We start from the raw sequence: 9,603 nt of genomic DNA on the forward strand, positions 1-9,603 counted from the left end.
CGGGCCCCGTGTGCCATTTATAATACTGCTTTATCCCATAGAGTGAAGTAAGCTCGGCGCTCGGGACAGAGGGAGATTCAAGAACCCTCCGGACCAGATTGGTTTTTTGAACCCCCCTCTGCCCCGAGCGCCGAGCTTTTGTTCCAACTTTGCTTTTTTCACTGCCCGGCTCGTCAGCCCCTGGACAGCAGAGAGTTGTCAACCTCCGAGACGTCGCTCCGAATCCGGATCGAGGACTGAGGATGTGACTGATACCCGGACCTGGACACGAGGTACTGGTGGGACCCCTTCTTATGAACCCCGCCGTGCCCCCCTATAACTACGCCTGGCATTGGGGCTGGTTACAAATGCTGCTCCGCCCCCCTATAACTAAGCCTGGCATTGGAGCCGGTTACAACTGCTGCTCCGCCCCCCTATAACTACGCCTGGCATTGGGGCCGGTTACATCTGCTGCCTCTACACCCGTGAGATTGGGAAGGTAGTCTCTGCACCCCCGTTTCCCCGCCGGCGGCACGCGGCTCCTCCGTCTTCCATCTTCTTTTATCTTCATATACCGGTTTTAGATTTTTATCTTCTCCTAAGCAAAAACAAGAAAACCCGTCTGAGATTGTTCGGTTGTTTACATCTGTTAACGGCCGTTTCTTAGGATGCGAATCAATAATTTATATAGATTCTACATTATTTAGCTACTTTTTTGTCGGCTCAGCCCCCCCCCCCCCCCCTCCTACGTCTTCCTTTTGTATTTTCCTTATACAAGACATTGAATTCAAGGCTTTGGACAGTTCCTCCTTGTTAGAAGGGTCTCCTGACAATAAGCGGATCACAGGATATCCAACTGCTGGGACCCCCAAGAAACCAGCTGTAATTTGTGGGGAGAGTCCAACATCATGTGTTCAGTTCCCCTGCAGCGCCCCCACAGGAGAAATGAAGGATTACATTACTCCCTATGACATCAATCCTCCAGGGTGAGACGGGCAGCAGACCGCCACTAATCTGCTATTCCCGGCCTGCCACAAGGATAGACCAATAATAGTTCACAGCTGGAGAACCCCTTTAACTTGAGGATCTGTTACTTGCATTGGTTGCAGTGCAGGGTCTGGGCACAGGTGTATGGTCCCTGCCTCTGTAGGTCAGCACAGCCGCATCACCAATACCGGGCACTGCCTTTAAGTTAAAGGGTTTTTACCCAAATCAACTTTTATCACCCGTCCAAGTCTGATCAGTGGGGGTCTCACCTCAGAGATCCCCACCGATGCCAAGAACAGGAGTCCCATGCCCCCTCTGCTCCTCACCTCACCCCCTCAGTGAGAAGGGGATTCTACGGAGCGGTGGTCCTGCATGTGCAGAGAGTTGGCCCACCCACATTTTGCATATGTCCTCGTTAAGAGGCATTAATGGGGGCTGCATGTCGCGCCGCGGCTGGAGTGGGATTTGCTTGTTCCTTTCCTTTCTTGGTAATGTTGAAGTTTTTAGCCGGCCGCGGGATGGGATCGGCACATGACCAGCGGGTACAAGGAAGCTGCCGTCTGCCAGGGTGTGGAAGGAAGTGAGAGCTGAGCCGTCCTCAGAGCTCTCCTTGTAGACTACAGCCAGGTTAGAGAAGGAAGCCCTACAGGTCTGCAGAGACGCCCCTGCCGCAGATCTGTTCTCTGGATCGGTGGGGTGTCAGCGGTCGGACCTCCAATCACACTTTTAGCATTTATTCTTTGGATGGATAGATGATGAAAGTCAATTTTGGGAATATTCCTTTACCCCAGAGGCCCCCGAGTGACCCCGAGACCAGAATACCAGAAGCCCCCAGGTGAATACAGGGTGGTCCCCAGTTGTGCACCCCATTCACTTCTATGGGATGGAGGGTGCTGCTGAGCACATGGCTCTAGAGAGTGGCAGTAGAGCATGCGCACTGCAGCGCCATTCACTGCAGCGCCATTCACTGCACCCATCTCAGGATCGTTGCCAGTCCCTGCAGTAGGACCGCCAGTCATCAGATATTTAATGCAACCGACAGCCAGCTTCCCGCGGCAACAGCGGGGATTGGTGAGAACACTGATCCCCGATGTTAACCCCCTACATGCCACAATGCCACAATCAATGTTAATAACGCAAAGGATTGACAGAAGGAGGTCAGCCCTGTGATATGTGATCGCTGAACTTATCACTAGAGATGAACCCAGCATTAGCATACTCGAAGGTACTCGTTACTCAAGCGAGCACCACACGGTGCTCGAGACAATGTCACCCTCTCCTCCCCACATGTTTTTTTTTAGCCAATGAACATGCAGGGAAGGCTTTGGCGCCTCCTGCTGTGACTTTCCAACCCTGTGCACGTCTATAGCAGTGACTGGTTGGCCTGATCAGGTGACCTACGAGTATAAAAACTCAGGTCACCTGAGGCTCGCCTCACACACAGGCTGCATGAGCTGAGGGACAGAGCTGCTGCTAATCAGGGAGAGTGATAGTGAAGGGTAGAGGCTGCGGTTAGGCAGGGATCCTTGTTCCAAGAACCCAACAGTCCTTTTTAGGACTACAACTCCTCTCATTGTGTGCATCAGCAGTTTGGCTGGCTGGGAGCAGTAGTGCACACAAAGTATTCGCAAGCATCCCAGCTGTATACTGCATACTGTTACCAGTTTTATGTAATATACTGCTAGTGGTGTACAGAGAGTAGATAGGAACTAACAAAACTCCTATCATTTTTTTTTTTTTTTTGGCTTAAAGCGTACGCTGTATACCCGCGTCTGCGTCCTGTCGATCCACACTATCTAAGTTTACAGTGTATATTTTGGGCTTACAGCATATGCAAAATACCTCGAAGTTTGCGTAGCATTTTGACCAATTGCATTATACAACATGATGAAGACTAGGGGTAAGGGTCGAGGTCGTGGGCGCCCGAATGAGGGTGTGGGCAGAGGCCCTGGTCCTGGGCGGGGTGAAACAGTGCCTGCTGCTGAGAGATTAGTAGAGCGCCACGTATCTCTACTCACCAGCTTCATCTCACATTTTGCAGGTCCACGTGGTACACCATTATTAAAAGTACAACAGTGCGATCAGGTGATGACGTGGATAGCGGATAACGCCTCCAGTACTTTATCCAACACCCAGTCTTCCACGCGGTCCACTCATGCTAGCCAAGGGACTGGACCTCTGAATCCTCAGGCTGCTCCTCCTTCCTCCCAGCCGGCTCACTCCAGGGAAAGGAGAGATTCTGATCAGGCATTCTCCCAGGAACTGTTCTCGGGTCCCTGCCCTGAGTCGCAAACAATGGTTCATGAGCCATCTGAGGAGTTTGTTGTGACCGATGCCCAAAATTTGGACCTTTCACAGTCTCAGGGTGATGAGGGTGGGGACTTCCAAGTAGTGTCTCAAGAGCTATTTGTTGATGATGATGATGATGATAATGAAACACCGTTGTCTGTCAGTGAGGTTGTTGTTAGGGCAGTAAATCTGAGGAAGGAGCAGACTGAGGAGTCAGAGGAAGAGCTGGTGGACAATGAGGTGACTGACCCCACCTGGGTTGGTAAGCCTACTAAGGACAGGGCTTCAGAGGGGGAGGAAAGTGCAGCAGCAGGACAGGTTGGAAGAGGCAGTGGAGTGGCCAGGGGTAGAGGCAGGGCCAGAGCCAAGAATCACCCAACTGTTCCCCACAGCACCTCCTCGCAACAAGCCTCTGTGCAGAGGGCTAGGTATTCGAAGGTCTGGAGGTTTTTTTATTGAGAGCGCGGACGACCGACGAACAGTGGTGTGCAACCTGTGTCACACCAAGAGCAGCAGGTGAGCCACCACTACCAGCCTCACCACCACCAGCATGCGCAGGCATATGATGGCCAAGCACCCCACAAGGTGGGACGAAGGCCATTCACCGTCTCCGGGTCACACCACTGCCTCTTCCCCTGTGTCACATGCTGGCACTGAGATGCAATCCTCCTCCCAGGATGCAGGCACAAGCGTCTCCCAGCCTACACCCACACCCTCACCTCCACGGTCCTCCACTGCCTGCACTAATGTGTCCCAGCGCAGTGTTCAGCTGTCCACAACCCAAGCATTAGAGCACAAGCACAAATATGCAGCCACCCACCTGCATGCACAATCGCTAAACGTGCATATCTCCAAACTGCTAAGCCTGGAGATGCTGCCATATAGGCTGGTAGAAACTGAGGCTTTCCGCAACCTCATCGCGGCGGCCATCCCTCGGTACTCAGTCCCTAGTTGCCACTATTGCCGTCCCTGCCCTACACCAGCATGTCTTACGCAATATAAACTGTACCCTCACCAAAGCGGTTACTGGGAAGGTCCACTTAATGACAGACACGTGAACAAGTGCTGGCAGGCAGGGACACTACATCCCCCAGACGGTACATTAGGTGAACTTGGAGGAGGCTGGGACTGAGTCTGACCCTGGGTCCGCTCATTTGCTACCCACACGAGGATTGTGGGTCCTATCTTGGTCATGGTTTCTCAGGCTTATTATGCCACCTCCTCCAACCCCCCCCCCCCCCGCCTCCTCCTTCATGTTGCCTTCAGTCGGTAGAGGTGCTGCAGCACTGCGGTGGGGAAGCGTCAGTAGGTCGTGCTAAAACTCCTGAGCTTAGGTGACAAGAGGCACACTGCCCAAGAGCTGTTACAGGGTTTGACGGAGCAGACCGATCTGTGGCTTTCGCCACTGAACCTCCAAACAGGCATGGCCGTGTGTGACAATGGGCATGACCAGGTGGTGGCTCTGCAGCTTGGCAGACTAACACATGTGCCATGCCTGGCCCACATGTTCAATCTGGTGGTTCAGCGTTTTTTTAAAAACTACTCCAATTTGTCTGAGCTGCTCAGCAAGGTGCGTCACATCTGTGCACATTTCTGAAAGTCCACCACAGATGCTGCCACCCTGAGGACACTGCAACATCGCTTCCAGTTGCCAGTTCACCGACTGTTGTGCGATGTACGCACGTGCTGGAATTCAACTTTGCACGTGTTGGCCAGGGTTTACGAGCAGCGTAGAGCTATTGTTGAATACCAGCTGCAACATGCCTGACGAAATGGTAGTCAGCCTCCGCACTTCTTCACAGAGGAGTGAGCATGGATGTCTGACATCTAGCGGTCTTAAGAAACTTTGAGGAGTCTACACAAATGGTGAACGGCGATGCCGCCATTATTAGAATAACCATCCTGCTGCTTTGCCTGCTGAGAAGTTCGCTGCTAAGTATTAAGGCAGATGCTTTGCGGTTGGAACAGGAGATGGGGGATGACAGTATGTTGCTTGATAGCCAGACCACTCTCACATCTGTTTCTCAGCAAGTATTGGAGGAGGAGGGGGAAGAGATTGCTACCCACACTGCAGCGGGTACCCATGCTACTTCCTTCACATCTGTTTAGGGTGTATGGGCTGAAGAGGAGCAGGAGGAGGATCATGAAAGTTATCCTCCTAGTGAGGACAGTGATGTGTTGCGTACTGGGACTCTGGCACACATGGCTGACTTCATGTTAGGCTGCCTTTCTCATGACCCTCGCGTTAGACGCATTCTGGGCAACACGAATTACTGGGTGTACACCCTTCTCGACCCACGGTATAAGGAGAACCTTTCCACTCTCATTCCTGAAGAGGAAAGGAGTACGAGAGTGATGCAATACCACAAGGCCCTGGTGGAAAAGCTGATGCTATGGTTCCCATCTAACAGCAATAGCGGTAGAGGACGTAGTTCAGTAGGCCAACTAGCAGGGTAGAAGAGGGGAACAGGCAGCATGTCCAGTGTAGGCAGGGGAACACTGTCCAAGGCCTTTGGCAGTTTTATGGCACCCAGCCAGACTGTGTCACCACTCCCCAATCTAGGCTGAGTAGGAGGGAACACTGTAAAAAGATGGTGAGGGAGTACATAGACGATCGTACCACCATCCTCTGTGATGCCTCTGCTCCATACAACTATTGGGTGTCAAAGCTGGACACGTGGCACGAACTTGCGCAGTACGCCCTGGAGGTGCTGGCCTGCCCAGCCGCTAGCGTTTTATCAGAGGGTGTTTAGTGCTGCTGGGGGGGATTATCACGGAGAAGCGTACCCGCCTGTCAACTGACAGTGCCGACAGGCTTACACCTATTAAGATAAACAAAGCCTGGATTCCCCAGACTTCTCTTCTCCACCAGTGGAAAGCAGCGGATCGTAAAGATTCTTTTAGCTGGAACAGGAGAACCATGCGCCCTCTATCACCCCAAAAAAGGGTAGAAGTAGCTTGGTCTATCCTTCTCTGATCTTCCTCCTCCTCTTAAACCAGCATGTCAGCACGCTGAACAGCTAATTCTTCAGAGGGTCAAAAGGCTCTGTAAAAACTATTTTTTTCGGAGGGCTGCCTCCAGACTCTGTCAAAACATTTTTTTCTGAGGGCCACCTCCAGGTTCTCGCCCCCAATTCTAAAGAGGTTCACCATTAGAGTTCAGCAAACATGCTGGTTCATACGCCCACAGAGTCCACAAATGTATCCCAGCACAGTGTCCAGCTATCTGACACCGAGACAGAATGAATTGTCCTGGTTTGGCCACTCTAATTTCTTCATAGTACATGCTGTCTTTCCCTGGGCACTGGTTAAAAAGCCCCTCGGGGAGAGACAGGGACTGGGACAGGCGGTAGCTTGCCTGTCGGTGGACCGCCACCTGGATCCCATTAAACAAGCACGAGCTCTGTGTTAAAAAAATATTTCAGGGGTTCACCTGCACTTTTGGCAAACAATTGTTTTGTTTTACAATGGGTTGTTGAATTGTGGAGATGTGTAGAAGTGCTGGCACCTGAGTCCCCTTTATGCCCACGTTTGCGGCTCCTGACAATTTTGTGATGGAGGTGGTACGGGATTGGAATGATCATCGTACATCAATTAATCATCAATTCTCATCAGCATTGTGGGCTATCGCCCACACTTTCAAAGAGGGTCGCTGCCTGGCCCTGCCAACCCTCTGCAGTGCGTGTATCTGGTTCCTCCTCATCCAAGACGCACTTATAAATAGACATGAGGGTGATGTGGCTACCAAGCAAGCGTGTGGCATGAGGGCAGCTGAACACTGCGCTGGGAAAAATTTTCAGTACGCTGTGGACGTAGGCTCGTGTGGAGGGGGGGGGGGGTTGGACAGCAATGCCAGCATGTAACCCAGGAGAAGAGGCAGTGGTCTCACCGGCAGGTGGTGATTGTCCTTGGTTGCAGGTAATGTGGTGCTTAGCTAAGATGTGCCAGCGCATGTGCCTTGCTAATGAGGGTTTGTCCAAAGTAAATTGTTAGGGGGGTGACTCCAGACTCTTGCCTACAATTTGACTTAATAGTGGGACCTGGGAGCCTCAGATGCAGCTATGCATGCTGCCCCTGCCCTTCCCTATCCATTTCTGTGGTGTTTCCATTACTTTCTCATGTTTTCAGGTGATTCACACAACCTCCCCCATGCGGAGCTTCGGTCAGCTTGAAAAATGCTCGAGTCTCCCATTGACTTCAAACGAGCTCTCGAGCATTACAAAAGCTCGACTCGAGTAATGAGCACCCGAGCATTTTGGTGCTCGCTAGAGATGAGCGAATATACCCGTTTCGAGTAATTACTCGATTTTCGCGTACTTCCGTACTCGGGTGAAAAGATTCGGGGGGCGCCGGGAGGCGTGGCAGAGTGGGGGGTAGCAGCGGGAAACAGAGGGGAGCTCTCTCTCCCTCTCCCCCCCCCCACTCCCCGCTGCAACCCCCCACTCACCCACGGCGCCCCCCGAATCTTTTCACCCAAGTACAAAAGTACTCGAAAATCGCAGCGCTCGGGCGAAAAAGGGGTGTGTCCGAGTAGGTTCGCTCATCTCTAGTGCTCGCTCATCTCTACTTATCACCCTTGTGAAATTTGCAGGTTTCATCTTCCCATATTATATCCGGATAATTAAAGTCCCCCATGATAATTACTTCATTGCAGTTTGACACCTCTTCTATTTGTCTTATTAATAAGTTTTCAGTTTCTTCTGTTGCTTTTGGTGGTCTATAGAAGACCCCTATCAGGATTTTCTCATTTTTCCCTCCCTGTATTTCTACCCACAGATATTCCATGTGTTCCATCTCCTGCACCTATATCTTCTCGTAGTTTCGGCATTAAGTACGGTTTAACATACAGACATACCCCTCCCCCTTGCTGGTTCCCACGGTCTCTTCTGAAGAGGTTGTAACCCTGCAAATTCCCCGCCCAATCGTACTTATCATCCAGCCATGATTCAGTTATTCCTACTATGTCGTAATTTTCTTCAGACATTCTCGCTTCAAGCTCACCCACTTTACCGATCAGACTTTCATTCATTGTCATACAATTTATACAGTGGTTGTTATATTCCTTATGCTACTAATGGTCCTATTGGCTGTTCTATCACTTCTAACTGTAGTAACCCTTCCCTCTGCTCGACCCCCATACCCAATACTTGGTACCAGGTCACTGTCTACACGTTCTTCCCTCTATTACGCTTTTTGCCCTCCCCCCTGTCCCTAGTTTATACACTCCTCTAAACTTCTTCTCCCCCAGCACAGCTGCACCCTCCCCATTAAGATGCCGCCCCTCCCTATGGTAGAGACTGTAGCCGACAGCAAAGTCAGCCTAGTTCTCCGGGAACCCGAACCCCTCCTTCTTCCACCAACTCCGGAGCCACTTATTCAACTCCTTAATCTCCAGCTGCCTTTCTAGTGTGGCCTGTGGTGCAGGTAGTATTTCCGAGAAAACTACCTTGTAGGTCCTCGCCCTAAGCTTGGATCCTAGGTCCTTGAAATCATTTTTGAGGGCCCTCCATTGACCTCTGACTTTGTCATTAGTGCCAATGTGCACCATGACCGCTGGATCCTTACCAGCCCCCCCCCCCCCCCCCCAGTAATCTGTCATGTATCGAACTCGAGCGCCAGGAAGACAACACACCATTCGATGATCCCGGTCTTTGTAGCAAATTGCTACCCCCTTATAATTGAGTCCCCCACCACTAGGACCTGTCTAGCCTGCCCTGCACTCCCCATTCCCTTCTTACTGGAGCAGACGACCTGCCCTCCTAATGCTGCCTCCCTGGCATTAGGAGGGCATGTCGTGCTGCAGCAGTGCTGACCCTGTAATGGCATCCCCCTCATCTGCCAAGTTTGCAAACTTGTTGGGGTGTGCCAGTTCAGTACTAGCTTCCCTGGATCTCTTTCCTCTACCCCTTTTAACTGTCGCCCAGCTAGCTGCCTGCTTGTCCTGCTATCCCATACTATCATCCACCCCCACATCTACCCCAGTGAGTGTCTCCTCAGTTAGCAGCAAACTCTTTTCCATGGTGCCAATGGATCTCAGTGTTGCCAGTCACTCGTTCAGATCCAGGCCTAAGTGTGAATCTACATTAAATGGAAAAATCCAGCGATTTGAACTTCCAATAAGGCCCGGTCATTGGTGCTAGACTAGCCGGGGTCTCAACTTCAACCGTAGGGGGGGGGGGGGTTCTCGCGTAACAGTGTGGAGAGTATATCGAGAATGGCGCGATCAGAAAAAACATCCAGCAAAAGGGGATCCTGCAGACGGAAACAACTCATCACTGAAAGGGGTCGGAGGAGGATGTCAGGAATCGTTCTGACCAACAGGCTGCACAGTCAGCTGAATACAACGCT

This window comes from Eleutherodactylus coqui, chromosome 4 (assembly GCF_035609145.1).
Source record: "Eleutherodactylus coqui strain aEleCoq1 chromosome 4, aEleCoq1.hap1, whole genome shotgun sequence".
NCBI classification, from domain to species: domain Eukaryota; kingdom Metazoa; phylum Chordata; class Amphibia; order Anura; family Eleutherodactylidae; genus Eleutherodactylus; species Eleutherodactylus coqui.